The sequence below is a fragment of the Eptatretus burgeri genome, chromosome 5 (assembly GCF_056783735.1).
Source record: "Eptatretus burgeri isolate ZD-2024b chromosome 5, Ebu_testis_v1, whole genome shotgun sequence".
Taxonomy (NCBI): Eukaryota; Metazoa; Chordata; class Myxini; order Myxiniformes; family Myxinidae; genus Eptatretus; species Eptatretus burgeri.
The window spans coordinates 22,714,527-22,733,015 of NC_140965.1; the positions used below are offsets into that span (position 1 = coordinate 22,714,527).

General features: G+C 40.9%; 1 protein-coding gene across 2 annotated transcripts in view; it reads left to right on the plus strand.

Moving 5' to 3' along the window:
- The window catches only part of LOC147026054 (kelch-like protein 29), a 162,081-nt gene that overhangs the window by 35,999 nt on the left and 107,593 nt on the right, over positions 1-18,489 (plus strand). The window contains exon 1 of one of the 2 annotated variants that reach the window (XM_085881056.1): positions 2,039-2,179. The exons of the other annotated variant lie outside the window; for it this stretch is intronic. The gene's annotated coding sequence lies outside the window, so the exon portion shown is untranslated. Of the gene's footprint in view, positions 1-2,038; positions 2,180-18,489 lie in introns of those variants that run through there. 2 annotated transcript variants of the gene reach the window in all.

Genomic DNA, 18,489 nt, shown 5'->3' on the forward strand with positions numbered 1-18,489 from the left:
TTCGAGAATTTTTAAAGTCATTCTTCACCATTGAGGCCAGAAACTATGTGTAGCGTGATATCTCAAAAAGTTAGCAACGAGTTATGACAAAACTAGGTTGACGAGTTGTTTCCGTGATAAGAACAAGCCGATTCAATTTTGGTTGAGATCCATATTCAGATCCGACCAATCAGTGGGATACTAAATGTGAACTGTTCAGCCTGGCGAAGGTATGCGCTCTACCAAATGACATTCTGGTATTTGTTTATTTTTTTTAAGCTGGAGGGGAAATAGGATAACTTTGAGGAGGTAGAGGTATAATATTTCATTAGAAATTTGCAAAAGGAGGAACACAGAGAAAGAAGGGACATAAATTTTCACAGTTGCTATCCGCAGTGCGGTTAAAATCGGCCTTGAACAGCTCGAAAACGAATTCAACAAATACAGCACAACAAGATAAGATTTAACATGGAAAACAGGATGGAAACACAAACAGCAACACAGGGATGAAGATATAACAGAAAAGAGATGACAAATCCAGTTCAGAAAACTTAGCGTGAATGAGGCTGAACTGGCAGCTGCAGATTTGACCAACATGTGAAAAATCCTTGAACTAGAAGTCTGGATTCTTTGTGTTTTCGCAGGTTTGATCTAGTCCTGTCATAATGGCCAGTCTCACTCATCAAAACACTTTTCTTCCCCAGTAGCCACTTGGGTGCTTTCAGAGAGCTGGGGAAAGGAGAGAGTGGTCATCATCCAGCAATATAGCTTTATCTCTTCACTGCTGATCATAATTGTTTTCTTGGCATTTATGGGAGTGGTTTGCCATTTCCTTCTTCTGGGCAGTATCTAGACTAGACGGTTGGTCCTAGCCATTGGTCTCCATAAGCGAATCGTCTTTTTTTTGTTGTTGTTGCATACAGAGTCAAATATTGTGGAAGAAGAAGGCCATGCAACCATTACTGGCATTATGTGCCAGCTGTCTGCAAGGTAAACCATCACCTGCTACTATTGCTTCACATAATCCAGATCAGGAGGCCAGAGTAGGGTAGTACCCCTTTCCCAGGGTGTCCAACGTTTATCAAATGCAAAGGCCACCTCGTCGAAGAAGGATTGCTGCCTTTTCCCAGTTACACCCTTAGCCTTTGGAATGAAAACCTGAACCGCAAGGCAGCGAGTAGATGAGCTGCCTTCCAATGCTAATGAGCCCCATCTGCCCAAAGCAGCAGGTTTTAAGGGGCCAAAGAATCACCTTTCACCTCAACACCGTAAGTGAGAACAACCCTGCCACGAGAAAGCCAGTGCGAAGCTCGACTGTCAGAAGGCGTTTGAGATGCTGAGCCATTGGAGTATTTTACACACCTTGAGAGCTTATCCTCAATGTCACTCCACGGCATAACAGTCCATGGGGGTGACAAACCTGCATAATACACTAATTCTCTGCATCCAAACCTGAGACATCATAGAAGTGGGGGAATTCACCTTGGTTGTTTGTTCGTTTCATTTAAAACAAATATTGCAATGGGTTGGGAGAGGGGGAGAGGGGAGTTTTACATTTTTATTATGTGAATCACAAAATAGTGAAGGTAAAAACAGTGGGTCATTTCATTGACATGTCACAGGACGCTAACTCAGACCAATGTACATTTTCATTGAAATATACAAGTACATCTGTTCACTCCACATGTAATACAATTATTAACTACTTAATTCATGCTTTCAGCTTTGTTGGATGCGAGGAAATTGAATTGAAATGGCATTTCATGCAATGGATAAGGTGGGATATGTTATTTGATGGGAAAATTAAAAAAATAATTTCAGTGCAGTTGCACATGCAAAGACATGAGAAATATCCCTGAATCGAACAAAGCACAATGGAGGAGAATACAATGGAATAACATTTCAGCAAAAGGGAGGATTAGGAATTTAATAAAGAAGGATGGGATACAGTGGAATGGAATAGAGTGTGAAGTAGGGAGGTGGACGTGTTGGGCTGTAGGAGGGACCAATGTGCCGTATATACCGGCTCGCAGCGACCCGGCACCTCCGCAGCGTTCTAACACATGCCAGGGGAGGAAAGGGGGTAGCATAACGCCGGTTAACCCAAAAGCATCAACGATCTTTCCATGCCACGTTGACTGGGACTTCGGTTTAATACAAATACCTGAGCGACTTGGTCAAGCAGTGGAATTCGTCCCAGGTGGGTGTCATGCTCAACAGATGTTTTCTTTTATGTAGATTGAGCAATTTAACAATGACCATCCTTTTTTGAAAACATTGGTGTTTCGATGATTTTAAAAAATATGTTTTGGGTTGAAAACTTGTCAGAAAGGACAAAATCAGGCTGAAATTGCAGCTGAAAGTAAAGTAGTGTTACATATTCCGAGAGAAGAACGATGAAGCATCCAGGAACATTACATCATATTATATGAATTATATATATATATATATATATATATATATATATATATATTTTTTTTTTTTATCCATTGCTTTGTTAATGGATTCAATCAGAAGACACCATGTTGTACTTCACAAACATTCTGCTCCATTCACTCTATCATTTGCCCAAGGATCATCTTCCATCTGCTCAGAAGTCAGCTAACCTCACCTTCATTAACCATCCTTGCTGCTTTATATATCTGGTGTGAGTAAAAATCACTTCCGCTTCACTGCAAACCTTGGTGTTGGATGCTTTGGTTTGTCGGATGAAAATTTCGAATTATTCTCACTCAAATTTCAACATCACCGCAATGCATATTATCAAGTTTTTTTTAAAACTTTCTTTCGAGGTGAATTATATATTTTATAGTACAAGATGATTTGTAATTCGGGATACCACCGGTTGACGCTCTATGATACACATTTACATAGAAAGAATGAGGGTCTTCTCCCCCATCCTGAACCCCCTCCCCCAGATATGCTACCCAGACAGAAACCATACTTGGAGTACTCTTAGGCAACAAGCAAAATTTGGTTAGATTCGGTTCAGTAGTTTAAAAAAAAAAGTTTTTGAAGCATATATAAACAAACAAAAATATATTGATTCAGGTTGAGGCCTCATCTGACTAAAAGACCGAACGGAGATGCTTGGAAAAAAGGAGTTTTTGAAAATTTCGGATTTTGCCAAGTTCTTCGCAAAGCTAAAGGACAATTGCTCACGATGACGGGAAAGATGTTGAGCTTGGAGCGTGAGGTCATAAAATGGTGTTCCTTGATCCTATTATCACTCACCACTTTACGTCCAGGAACGCTCGGTAAGCATGAGTGATTTTTAAAAATTCTAGTTATGTCAAAAACGTTCAAAACAAACATCCATTCAATTTATAACATTACAATGAACTCCCTGTGTCTGCCAGAATTCTGAGTTTTCTCCATTCGAGGATGGTTCACACCAGGTACCAATTAAGAGAGCACTCTGTGGAGAAAATATGTGCTTCTGTGTACCAGACGTAGTTCAATTGAGAGGTTCATCTGTGAGTTTTTGGTCGGCACAGATGATTTGTTCGATTTTCTCGGTGCGCAAACGCGTCTCTCAGGCCATTGGGTGAAAATTGACTGTTGCTTGGAAGCTTTTTCAGCAATCATTGTGACAGCACCGACCAGGAATTCCTATGCGGACATACTCCGTAGCCCATCAAGGAATAATGGGACAGCCTTTGTGATTTAGACTCAGCATCACTGGTTGGCATATTCCTGAACTATTTCAACTCCTACTGGATGACTAAAATTCCAGGCGACTCGGATGACATTTTATTCTCATCGTAAGAAGGCCATATTCTCCGATAATCTTTATGCTGCTCAGTTTTATCCTGGAATGAATGCCTCTTTTCTATATGTTGTCAATCATGAATGTTCACCCTAATCGGTGTGACAAAGTTGCTGGTTGTATTATATGTATTCTCGACATCACATACACTGTCCATCACTTGTTATTTTCCATTTATTACCTCGTTATCCATGATTTGGATGGTTCAACCCGCGTCTCATTTGTACAAGAAGCTTACGCCATGAATTTTATTCCCACACCAAATTCTCTGTTTGTCAAAAGGAACACTTACACCCGGCAGCTGATTCACCACAGCTGGGAATCTGGTCTAATGGGGCCCAAAAGTCCTGAGGCTTTTGTGTGTTTTGGGTTGTTACTTCCTGTGTGTCAGAATGCTTGTTGAATGCCATGAATTTTAATCCACTCACCCCCTGTATACCTCTTGCATTTTCCTGACTCTCCCTTTATGATGATCCCCCCTGACCTACTTTCCATCTTCCCTTGTTTCTCTCTGAACTCCTCTACACTTCTTTTTTTTAGTCTATGCTCTTCCACACCTTCCCTTCCTCCTTCTCAAATGGATTTTTTCTCAATTAACACCTCCCCTTGTATACATCTCGAGATATCCCGTTTCATGTGATATGGAGGTTTTCATAATTTCCAAACAACCTTCAATTTTGCTGCAAACTAGTGTCCCAGTCTTACTTCATTTTACTGTCTTTTCTTAGCCATTCCATTGTTTCTTCTTAGCCAATCATGGCTTTGCACGTTCCATTGTTTCCTCTTAGCCAATCATGGCTTGCTACATGCTCTGTCATAGATGGCTAATATACCTAATAGCAGTAGCAGTTATATTAATCAGCTAGTTCGTCCTTCTCAGGAATGCATAATTGTCCAGGATTGAATTACAAATGTGGTCTGCTGATTGCATTGCATATTAACGACTTGCTGATGGTAAATGAAACACTGTTGCGACTTTGTAAGCCATTGCTTATCAGAATGCATTTACCTTGAGACCTCGGCTATGTTCTTCTTCATGCGCCTCAATGTTAAAGCTAATCGGCATTTCATTATCCCGAAAGATATGCCATGCTCAAAATACTGTAGATGTTTATGGCTTGCAAACAGGACCTTTGGAGGAAATGATTCACATGTGGGTCTTTTTGGGCTAAGCTGCCAAAGTCCATTTTCACATTAATTCATGAGAAAGCACACATGACGGACACTGAATTTGTCACATCACTCTCTGACGTCATGTAAAGACAGAGAAAGAGAGAGAAAGAGGGGGAGAGGGAGAAGGGGGCGAGGGGGAGAGAGAGAGAGGGAGAGACAGGGCAGTGGAGTGGGGGTGGGGGGGTGGGGAGAGAAAGAGTCACTGAGCCTTTGGTGATCGCATTTTGATCGAGTCGTGTCCTTGCAGGATGCTGTAGCAATCTTTGTGTCAAGACAGGTGGAAGGATTTAAAACTAATGGATTCCAGTTGCAGGTGTTACAGTTCAGGGAAAATAATTCATAGCCATTGTAGGAGTCAGAAAAAGTATTAACGACCTACTTTAAACAAACAGCTTCCTTTCTTTTATTGGCTGTTTTATTTGGCCACCTTCCTTCAGCAAGAGGAAGCAGCAAGTGTGACGTATGCAAGAAATACCTCCGCTAGGCTGAACAGTTGATGCTTTGTATCCCACTGATAGGCGAGATCTGGATCCTGACCAGAACCAAAATCGAATCGGCTTGTTCTTGGTACCTAAACCACTCGTGCACCAAGTTTTCTTGTTGTGCTGTATTTGTGAATTTCGTTTTTGTGTTGTTCAAGGCCTACTTTAGCCACACTGTGGATAGCAACTATGAACATTATGTCCCTTTTGTCTCCGTATTCTTCGTTTTGCTTCTTTCTTCACAAATATTTTACTTCTGCCTCCTCAATGTTATCCTATTTCCCCTCCTTGCTTCAAAAAAATAAAATAAACAAAAAGTAGTACAGCACTTGGTAGAGCGCGTACCTCTGCCAAGCTGAACAGTTTACGTTTTGTATGCCATTGATAGGCCGGATCTGCATCTGGACCTTATCCAAAATCGAATCAGCTTGTTCTCATCACCGAACCAATTAATCCACCAAGTTTTGTCATAACTCGTCCATAACTTTTTGAAATACCATGCTATGTTTTATATCGTTTTGGCCCAAATCTCTCAATTCTGAAGAATCACTTTTAAAAGTTATTTAAAATTTTTTATTGGATCTTGATCCAGATCTCCACCAAAATCAAATCAATTCATCCTTGTCACACACCCACCCTGTCCACCAAGTTTTGTCCAAATACGTCCACAACTTTTTGAGATATCCTGCTTATAGACAGACAAACAGGAGTAAAAACATAACCTCTGTCCACCTTTGGTGGAGGTAATGAATAACATAGGAAGAAAGGTAAACATCACTAATATTATAGGACATTGGAAAAGAGGTGGATGTTCGATGTACACATCAATTTATCAAGAGTAAAGAAGACTGAGGGAATTCTAGATGATGTGAGATGAATTCTAGATGAACAAGAATGAGTGCAGACTATAAGCGAGCCGGAAATCAAATCATTATTATGACATGACCGATTACTTCCAGTTTGGAGAGCACAAGTGATTCAAAATTACAGCAAAATCTGTTGGATTCCTGTGGTCCATTTTGATAAGTGCACACATGGGCTATGACTGTGTACCAAGGAGGGTGTTCAAAAACTTCCATGTATGGCTATTTCACAGTGAAAGCAATTCACACATTGCATACCCAATCGTCAGGTATTTTCCTTCTCACAGATTGTTCATGGAAGCAGCCTGTAGGCAGTTCTCATTTCCTCCATGTGCGCTCAGCAATGGCTATGACGACTCCAGTGACAAGGAACCTCCAGGAACACGCCAAACCACTTGGTACCAGCAGTCCAGACAGGAATTTGTAATTTGCTCATGGTCTCGACAATAACTCACCTACTCTTGTCGGAGGACACCGTGGGATCTTCAACATCTACCAACCAGATCATAAGACCGGAGGACCAGTTTAACGTCCATCCGAGGGACGGCGCGCATATTGGTGTATCGCCCTGCCGGTGAAGCACCAGCATGACAGTTTATAGCTGGGAAGAGATTTGAAACCAGGCCAGCAGCTCAAGGGCGTGTACACATACCTCTCGATTACCTTGCTACCATTTATATCTTCACCTCAGCAAACAATTAGCACATTTACCCATTGTCTCAGATCATGAGCCTCCAGTTACAGTTCTGGTCAAAACACTGCACATTTAACACAATCGGAATGTCGTAACTCGATCGTCACTACATGTAATTTTGCATGGGCCAAGGCAAAGCACATCGGATGGTTCCACAAATTACCTAAAATATTGAGCGAAGTACAAATTCCTGAAAATATGTCTGAGAAGAGGAACATCCATCGCAGATGAATGAGCTGGTGGGTAGTCAAAATGGAGCATGTGCAAACACACACTGTGAACACATCGACTTTGAACCACGGGCACAGGTCAACTGCATGACAGAGCACACGCACATCTTGGGGATGAGGAATTACTCTATTGTGGAAGCCGATAACCATGAATGGCATGTCCATCACAACGACCAGTACAAGTTTCCACCAGATGTCCATCCTATCTGACTGCTCTCCATCTACAATGCACCTCTACCGGCCTTCTTACACTATTCCAGGATATTCACTCCTTCCTCCCCTCTACTCAGATCCTCATTCTGGCACTTCCATGGCAGATCAGAAGCTTTGATAATCGCTTCTTATTTCACACTTTGGGCCACCATCCCATATGGTACCTCTAATTGGTGCCTCAAAGATCTCTTGTGGGTCTCTATTTCTGCGGTTCAACTCGTGCACCTGAAAGGTTGGATTGTAGAAACTTTAGTGACCCTTGCAGGTTAATTCACGTGTTATGTCTGACATTCATGACACTATTGTGGTTTCCAGGGGTTGAACACAGAAGGACTGAGGAAGCAGAAGGAACAAGATAGGAAGAGACAAACGGAGAGGCCGTCAACCTGTCTGCAATGTGAGAACACCAAGCTTTGTGCTTTGGTCTCATCACGCAGATGCCAATAACATTCATCGCTCTAGGTTATACAGAACCCAAGATAGAAAGCTGTGAACTTGGGACACCAGCCTATAGGGGAGAGCTGAGAACAGTATCCTGTATTGTGCTTCAGACAAAGGCCTTGTCGGCTGTGATTAGTTCTGATTTTTAAAAGAATGACTTTGAACGATGTACGATGCCTCGTCTGCAGTCAGCTTTTGATGCTAATTTTGCTGCAAAGTCAACTCAAGAGAGGTCATGGCAAATGGTGATGCCTAGAAGTTCAAGAGACTGAACCTCTTCCAGTGGCTGACCATGGAAATAGATCAGTGGGTTTGTTTGTCGATGCTTCAGGAGCTACAGAGTGAGGCTGAGATTTTCCAGGATTTAAAGACTTTCCTGGACTGAAAGACTTCTTGAAGTTTTCAGACGAGCATCTGAAATAAGTACAGATCAGTAGAGAGTGATTCGGCTGTTGACTGTTAGTCAGTGAGATAGGGGTGCGATATAGTCAGTGAGTGAGATAGTCAGTGAGATAGTGAGATAGTCAGTGAGATAGGAGATAGATATGGTCTTCCCGGGGGGAGGGGTGGGGGGTCATAACTTACTGAAGTGTAGGAGCTCCTCTTCCAGGGCTAGGCTAGGAAATTAAACTTGGCAGGGTGTGCGGTGTGGTGGGATGACAGCTGATCCTCCTTCTAGAGGGATAGAGTGAAAGCTTCAGACTTTTCTGTGTTGAAAGAAATCTTCCAGGTAGCTGATCAAGAACGTGTTTTTTTTTTTCCATATCTGCAGAAAGGGATGCCACAGCAACAACTGTGGTCTTGCATACTGCACAGGGTGGAGTCTTCAGAAAAATGGTACGGACGATTTTCCAAGGAAGTGGAAAGGTCACTGATGGACACCAAGAATGAAGTTGAGCCTAAAGTACTGCCTTCTGGCAAACTAGTACAAACAGGAAGATCACAAAAAAATCCGAGGAATTTAGCATCTGAGCACATATGACCTGCCGAGACCCAGGTGGACGTTATTCTATGGTTGAAAAATTGACTTTCTGAGCCTTGGCCTTTTTTGACAAAACTTCGAGTTGGTTCATCCTGTGTATTTTCTGCCCTGTAGTTCTTGCTTCTTTCATGAAGATTTTATTGGTTAAAAATGCTCTGAAGACCTTCGTGAGGAAATACTCAATGAACCGAGGATCCCGATAACGTATCAAATAGTTATTATAGCTCAGAATGCAAAAGTTTTCTCCATGTCAGAACACAATGAAAGGAATCCACGTGGAACGTGAGAATGCCTTCTTGCAAATTTTCAAAGTAGGTTTAAAAACAAGTTTGAGAAACCACTTTATGATAATGTTCATCACTTTAGATGATACAGACTTGCCTTCTCAGGATCTTACTCGAGAAGAAAAGGCATCATTGCTCAGAGCAAGCTCTTTCAGGGCCCTGTCACACCTTGACGTTTCAGCCAGCGTATGGCAATGTATCAAAATGTATGTAAATCGCTGGCGTACGCTGAACTATTGATGTTTTTTTCAGTTTTGGGCGTATTCATAACGAGTTGGACGTATACATAACGTATTAGTAACGCACACAGAACGTTTCGATAACATATAGATAACTTATACCAACGAATGCTTAGCGTGTTGTCGGCGTTCACAACCTATGCCCAACGATAATCTAACTTATGCATAGCGCGGCAGTGTATCGCCGACGATCACGTGGTGTAGCCGATTAATAGGCTGCCGCTCAACGATTTAAAGGCCCTGTCACACCTTGACGATTTAGCGAGCGTATGCCGACGTATGAAAAATTTGTCTAAAACGCTGGCACGCGTCGAATACGTTATGGGTAAGTTTTGTATACGTAAAGAGCATGCTGAAGCACGCTGGCATACGTCGAAGTACGCCGAGCTCGTCGACAAATTTTAAGCATGCTCAAAAATTTTCGACGTACGCCAGCGTATGACGCACACGTTATGATTTAAATCATAGAGCGGCAGCCTATTAATTATATTATATTATAACCGCACTAGAAATCGAAGTGACAACATCATCGTCATGCCGAAAAAAAATAACCCATGGAGTCTGGAACACTGACGGGTTCCTTCTGTGAACCCCATTTTTATATACCAATTCTCCTAAACGCTGCCATTACGTCATTATACGGTAGCTGTAAGTTAGGAACACGTTCAGTAAGTTCTGTGTTCGTCCGAAAGATGTCAATCAAATACGTCTACATACGTCAATGTGCGTTGGAGATACGTTACACAGAGGTTCAAAGCACGTTACTCATAGGTTCAAAGCACGTTACTCATAGGTTAGAAATAAGTTTCGGGTACGCTAAACATTACCTCGACATGTTTCGACTTCTGAGTAACTTACAAGTAACATGTGTCGACGTGTGTCAACGATCTCATAACGTGCCTATAACTTATGGCCAGCGTATGCGGAACGTGTGAGTCATACGCTGGCATACGTCGAAAAATTTTGAGCATGTTAAAATTTGTCGACGAGCTCGGCGTACTACGATGTATGTCAGCGTGCTTCAGCGTGCTCTTAACGTATACAAAACTTACCCATAACGTATTCGACATGTGCCAGCGTTTTAGACAAATTTTTCATACGTCGGCATATGCTGGCTATATCGTCAAGGTATGACAGGGCCTTCACCAGCGATTGCGAAAGCCACACCAGTCCTACGGTCTTTCAGTCTGTAGAAATCAACTCCACAATTATACATTGTCAAAAATTACTTCAACAAAACAATGTATTAATACAAGCAAACAATTAAATAAACAAACAAAATAACTCAACAGCTCGGTTTGATTTTCAGAGAACCACAAATTGTTTTGGTGATCGAGAGCTACACAGAATTGTATACAAACAATTTAATAACCCCCTCCCCCACGACCATCTACTTTCTCAACAATCCTCTTCAAGAAATCCTTTCATTCAAGCTTCTGGGTCTCACTATCTGCCATGATCTTTCCTGGGAAAGCCACATTTCAAACCTGGCCTCCAAAGCCAGTCGCCAACTGGGAATCCTCCATTGTGCTCGGGTAACCTATGAGTAACCTCCTTCCTCGGCCCACCTGAGCTCCTGACCATGTACAAAGCTTTCATCCACAACCAGATGGAGTACTGCTATCCCCTCTGGGCTGGTGTTCCCACCTCTCACCTTTCTCGGCTTCACACTGTGGAAACCAAGGCATTTCGGATCACTGGCATCTCCTGCGATGAGGCTGAGTCTTTGGGTCTCTCACTCTCTCACCGCAGGCAGGTCGGTGGTCTTTCTGTCTTCTACTATCTCCTCTCTGACCTCGTCCTCTCCCTCCCCCCCCACTCTGTCTGATATCTGTCCCCCCGATATTTCCACAGGGTGCTCAAGGTCCATCAACAACCCCCTCTGGTAAAACTACCAAAATCAAGGATAACTGCTCACCTTCACTCTTTCATTGCTCTTTTTTCCCGCCTTTGGAACAAACTCCCACACTCTCTTCAATCCCACTCTTCCCTCCAGGTCTTCAAAACAGCTGTTCACCACCATCTCTTGTCTTCCTCCATCTGAAACCACAATCTATTCTACCCCTGCTAATCCACCCCAAACCGACCTCCTTCAAATTCCCTGTCGTGTTAGGATCTGAAAGTCCCTGTACTGTCCATCGTGTTTACCCTGTGAACCCCACCCCGTCCCTCTCCCTTCCACAGATCTCCAGATGTCTCTGTTCCCCACCGTTTTTTCCTTCCCTGCCCCTCCGCTCTTGTCTCCTGCTCCCCTTGTTGTATGTTCTGTGTTAGCTCTTATATGAGCCTGGGCAGTATACAAAAAAACCCCAAAAAACTAGAACGGCACTTGGGTGGAGTGCATACCTCTACCATATGAATAGTTTGTTTTGTATCCCACTGATAGGTCAGATCTGGATTCAGACCTGAACCAAAATCGAATCAATTACTCCTTGTCATACACCCAGCCTGTCCATCAAGTTTCATCAGAATCCATCCTTAACTCGTTGAGATGTCCTGCTCACGGATAAACAAACAGACAGAATAACAGACAGGGGTGAAAACATAACCTCCATCCACCTTTGGTGGCAAAGGTAAAAATAATTCCAATACTTACATTTCTGTTTATATCTACATCTCTATCTCTGTCTCTATCTCTCTCACTCTCTCTGGGCACTGATAACTACCCCGTTGCCCAGACATAAAAGGGGTCCATAATTATTCCTTCAATTTTTTGTTTCATATCATGATTGTTTGTGATGATAAAACACCAAGGGCACCTTTATTTTGTATCTCCCTCCAAGCCACTCAATGTGATTCCCTGGCATGGACAGTGATACCCTCCCTCGTAAAATAAACTACCACCAATGGAACAATTTACAGAATAACAATCGCGGTCATGACGTAATGATGTAATGATGGAAATGAACACAGGGGTCATTCCGTGCCAACTCACCTAAATTTCAAAAACCTCCCCAGGTCACCTTCTGAGATTTTTGCTGGAAAATTCTTAAATGTAGATGTATATGGCTCTACCCACCATGCAAAAGATTAGCTTTCAATTCCTCATAGTTTAAAAAATATCTATCGCCAGAGACCTTTGAAATTTGGCCCTAAAAATGCCAAATGTGAAAAACGCATTTTTTTCAACTTCAGGGGCTTATAATTTTATAATGGACTCCTCCAGAAAGTTAATATTGCAACTATTTACTAATTGGCATCCAAATTTTTCAATTATGGCATCAGATAGCCTCTGGGATGCATATTTCTCACTCTATAGGAAGCTAAAATAGCTTTTGGGCCAAAACGAGTTAATATAAGGTGAAACTATAGTAGCCCTCCTGAAAATATGGAACAACTTAGAATTTTTTCCTCATAACACAGTGATTATAGGGTCATTATCTATCCATAGATACATTTTTGTTGGGATAATACAGTTAGGTGATGAATTATAAAAGTTTTAACATAAGCCCTTGCCTCTGAGGGCTCTAAAATGGACCAATTTTGTTCCCTGGTTTGACCATGTGGCTAGGGGTTTAGGATCTTCATTTTTTTTTTCTAATGATTGCCTCATATAACATGTGTCTACTGACCGAATAATTTTATCTAATGCCCATGGCTTCATATTAAAATAAATTTTTATTTACATGCACGTTTTTTATAATTATTCACTTTTTTCATATTCATCAGCTTATAAATCTGAAACTGAACGCTCTAGCAAAGTGACACTGCAGATTTTTATAAACTGGCATATGAAATTTAAGGATCTGTTATCAGAATGCCCGATAAATGCATATGGTTCTATCTGTAGGAAGTTGAAAATGCCACTTTGACCAAAAATGGTGACTATGCAGGGGGCATTAACTGAGGTTATGTAACAACTTAGATTATTCTTCTCATAAATTAATAATTATAAGTACATTTTTTATTCAAAAATAAATTCTTGTAATGATAATCCAAACATATGCTTAGGTTTTAATTAAAAAAAACATGTCCTACAGTTCTCTATTTGAAGTCATTAGTTATGACATACACCACTAGATGGAGTAATGGTCTGTCACAACACTAGGGGCAGCACAGTCAACCTGTCTGTCTGTTTGTCTGTTTGGAGAACAAAGGAGAGGAGGAAACAAAGGAAATGGATGCAGAAAAACCTGGGCCCAGTGGCACAAGTTTGACAAGCAGATGCACTGTTGGAACCAAATTAGACCAGGAGTGTCACAAGACCTATTATACAAGGAAGGTTGGGCTAAAACAATTTGCTGCTTTGGAGAAGAAGTCACAAGAATTGATTTCATGGAGATCAGGAATTACTTTAAAATTAGTAATATTCATTGTCTCTGTATATCTGTAAATAAAAAAGCTGCTACTCATGTAATCAAATTTGTTCTAATTTATAATGTGCAATCATTTACGAAAGTAATCATTAGCATGTATTTATGAATAAATAACATCCTTATCACTAATGTCTAATAAGAAGCATAATTTAGCCTCATGCGCACCCCTGCAAGTTCACCTTGTTTTGTACCAAGTGGGCCAAATTGCCATATTTGGCTTCCTAAAACTCGGAGTATGTGCTTTCCCGAGACATTCTGTTACCACAATCTGAAATTTTGTATACGTTTATAAAATTCTGCAGTAACTCTTTCCTGGATAGTTCCATTTAGGATTTATAAACTTCTGAATATGAAAAAAGTGAATCATTATTAAAAAAAAACGTGCATGCAAATAAAAATTAATTTTAATATGAAGCCATGGGCGTTAGATAAAATTATTCGGTCAGTAGACACATGTTATATGAGGCAATCATTAGAAAAAAAAAATGAAGATCCTAAACCCCTAGCCACATGGTCAAACCAGGGAACAAAATTGGTCCATTTTAGAGCCCTTGGAGGCAAGGGCTTATGTTAAAACTTTTATAATTCATCACCTAACTGTATTATCCCAGGAAAAATGTATTTATGGATAGATAATGACCCTATAATCACTGTGTTATGAGGAAAAAATTCTAAGTTGTTCCATATTTTCAGGAGGACGACTATAGTTTCACCTTATTTTAGCTCGTTTTGGCCAAAAAGCCATTTTTAGCTTCCTATAGAGTGACAAATATGCATCCCAGAAGCTATCTGATGCCATAATTGAAAAATTTGGATGCCATTTAGTAAATATTTGCAATATTAACTTTCTAGAGGAGTCCATTATAAAATTATAAGCCACTGAAGTTGGAAAAAAATGCGTTTTTCACATTTGGCATTTTTAGGGCCAAATTTCAATATTTTGAAGGGGGCCCGGATGAAGGGGGTCCTACACTTAGTAATGCCCCAGGGCAGGGCTGGACTTATGCAAGGGCAACGGGGGCACATGCCACGGGGCCTCCACCACCCAACAAGTGCCTTGGAGATCGGAGCCTCCACCACCCAACAAGTGCCTTGGAGATTGGAGCCTCCACCACTCAACAAGTGCCCCAGAGCCTCCACTACTCAACACGTGTCCCGGGGCCTTCACCACCCAAGGGCTCATCCAGGATTATTGTTATGTCATGATCCATATTTAATCAGTCTCCGCCTGCATGTATCATGTGCATTAAACTTATGAGCAGAGGACTCGCTCTTCGGGCAATCTTGTTCCAAGCATGCAACACGTTCTTCTGACGCATACCTTTATTTGGGCGGTGTATAGGCAACTGACAGCACTGTATAGGAAAAAAAAACCTGGGTTACGTGCATGAAGAAAAAACATACCTATTGCATATAATTCAAAACACCTCATTGAACTTGCAAAACGTGGGGACAGGAATACTGTATGGCAAATGTTGAAGACTTGTAATACCCTCTCCCACCTGGAGGCGGCACGACACGATACACATTTACATAGAAATTTTGCATTCCCCTCTCCCCCCAACTCCTAAAGACCACTGGCAAAGATAAAACACCCCTACACATCAATTGGGGTTATGTTGATCCTATGTAATTGGTCTGGATGTAATCAACCCAGAACTGGAGGAGGGGTAACACAACAAACAAACACCGGTCTGTGAATTAAAGTGAGGACTGACGACCCGTGAACCTGTTGGGTTCCCGTTGTGACAGCGGTTGATGAAATAAATAATTTCAAGAAAAACAACAAGATAGCTCCAGTGAACTATACCGCTGAGATTGTTTGCATTGATCAAATTCTCCCGAAGAGTACTTGACTGAATCGGGAATTGATTTTTTAATAATTTTTTTCATTGCCCGATTTGAACGAAACTAGATACTGCACACCACAGGAGAATGGTGAGTAAGGTGGCCCTAAAATGTTTGCGCTATCGTGTACCGTTTTGACTATTTCAGGAACATACATACATACATACATGCATGCATACATACATACATACAGACATACATACATACATACATACATACATACATACAAGAAGAGAGTTTTAGTAATATATAGATTAACCCTCAACAGTATATTAACCAGTGTAGCAAAATTGCAATACAAATTGGGCATTCAATGGATATTTGACAAATATACTTACCCTCGCCAAAGAATTCAGAGAGGGTATTGCATTTGGGTCCATTTGTTTGTCTGTCTGTCTGCCTGTCTGTCTGTCTGTTTGTTTGTTTGTCCGCACAGAATTTTCATGTTTTTCTCCGCAACCGCTTGTCGGATTGAGACGAAATTTTCACCATTGGTGCGACTACTCATGCAGAATGTTCCAATAACAATTATGACGTCATAGGTCACATGGTGTGGCAGCCATATTGGAAAACGGGAAAAATTTGGACCCCTGCATCTCTGAAACTGCACCAAGGAAAAATTTGAAACTGGGCACAAAGCAATTACTCCACATGGGGAATGAGTGTGATGTTTTTACTGACGTCTTGCGTGCCCTCGTTATGACGTCATAATTGCATATGTGGAACACCACATCAGATCAGTATGAAAATTTTTGAGGGTCATCAAGGAATAAAATGGTCCACAGAAAAAAATTAATGACATCATCGGTCATGACATGATGTGATTCAGCAGCCAGATTGTTTAAAAAAAAATCTTCAAAAATCTTCTTCTCTGAAGTGGCTGAAAAGATCGAGGCAAAACTTTACACATATGACTGCCTATCCATGAGGAACAAGAGTCACACATATGACATCATAGGTCACATGGTTTGATAGCCATATTGAATTTACCTGAAAATCTATTCAAAAAAAAAATGACACCACTCAAAAGAAGTCCTGGTGAGGGTTTACAATCTCTGATTGCTATTTTTCGTGTTGGAAATTGTTTCGCTAATATAGTGTACATTCACTTTTTCAAGGGATTTTTAACCTCCGCCATCGAAGATGGACGGAGGTTACTGTTTTCACCCCTGTCTGTTTGTTTGTTTGTTTGTTTGTGAACAGTATTACGGAAAAACTCCTCGACGGATATCGACGAAACTTGGTGGGGAGATTAGGTATGGTCCAAGGATCATGCCATTAGATTTTGGACCTGGTCCAAAGTCCAATATGGCCGCTATGGCGGCCATTTTGAAAAAATATTTTAATTTTGTTTTTGCATTTCTACATGTTTTAAGTGATTTCCAAAAAAAAATTCAAAAATTTCCAATTTTTTTTTCAAAATTTCCAAAATTTTCCAAAAATTTCCAAAATTTCCAAAAAAAATTTTGATTTCCAAAAACCAAGCTGTTAGGGTTAGGGTTAGGGTTAGGATTAGCTGTTAGGGTTGGTGATTTCCAAAATCCAAATTTCCAAAAAATTCATTTCCAAAATGAATTCCAAATTCCAAAAACAATTTCCAAAAAATTTCCAAAAATTTTTTCCAAAAATTTACAAAATTTTTCCCCAAAAAAAATTGTTAGAGAAAAAAAACCAGAAAATTTTGCAACTTTTTTTTCAAAAAAATTTCGATTTTATTTTTTTTGGCATTTCTACATGTTGTAAGTGATTTCCAACAAAAAACATGCCAAAATTATAATTGCGGCTGATTTTGGAACTTCAGGTGGATATACCCACGTAAAATCAATTTCTGTCTCAAGGAATCTAGTTATGACGAATGAATTGAGTATGTAAAAGTTAAAAGTAAAAGGGAAAGTTGCAAACTATAACTCTGTGAGCACTGTTGACGTCAAATTGAATGAATAGGATATCAGGTTCACTTGAGTGACCTTGCAGTATTGGCAGCGGAGGTTTTGCACTCTACCGAGTGCTCCCCCTCTAGTTACTTTCTGTGTTGGCAAAATCTGATACCAGGAACATATTAAGCAATGCTTCTCATTTTGTTACTTGTAGTTCAATTTCTCCAATTAAATCCAATGTTCCTTGGAAGTTGTAACAGTAATATAATATCTTTTTGACAGGCTAATTGAATGCATCGCTTGCCAATGTTCAGTTGTGTCTGGAATCCATTGGTGGAAATAATAGCCCATAAAAAGTAATCAGTAAAGTAAAGTACTCGTGAAATTATGTATTTAATACAATAATTTAACTCATGAGCCTGCAATGTTCTTCAGACAACGATGCAGATAGGAAATTGAATTAGGGGTGCCACAGAATAAGATATGAGTTTAGGGTGCCATCAGTGAAAAAGGTTGAAAACCACCAATTTACTTCATCGTTGGTGGCAGAAATGGCTACCACCACCCATGTGTACCCCAGCGCCCCCACCACCATAAATCCGGTGCTGCCCAGGGTACATTCTGCCTCTCGGTAGCCCTGTCACTCATACTCTGTTGCAGAGTGTCAGTACTGCCAAAGCAGCTTCCTGAGCAAGTGTTATACTAGGTGGTTTGCCATTGCCTTCCCAGCAGTAGTTGGGGCAGGAATTTGTTATTTGTTCATTGTGATGGCGATAGCTCACCTACTCTTCGCGAAAGACACTGCGGGGTCTTTAACGTCCATCGGCTTATGTCGGCAGATGGGACGCCCAGTTTAACATCCATCCGAGAGGACGGTACACACACTGATGAATCACCCTACCTATGAAACACCGGGATGACAGTTTCTGGCTGGGTCGGGATACAAACACATAACAGGCCACAGAGCTCAGGAGCGAGTGTGCGTATCTATAGGTCCTCCTGACAGCTCGGTTCTATTATTAGAATACTCTTATACTTTGTTACATTAATCCAGCATCAGACTGAAAGAGAGCACTGACTGTGAATTGCATTCTAAAAG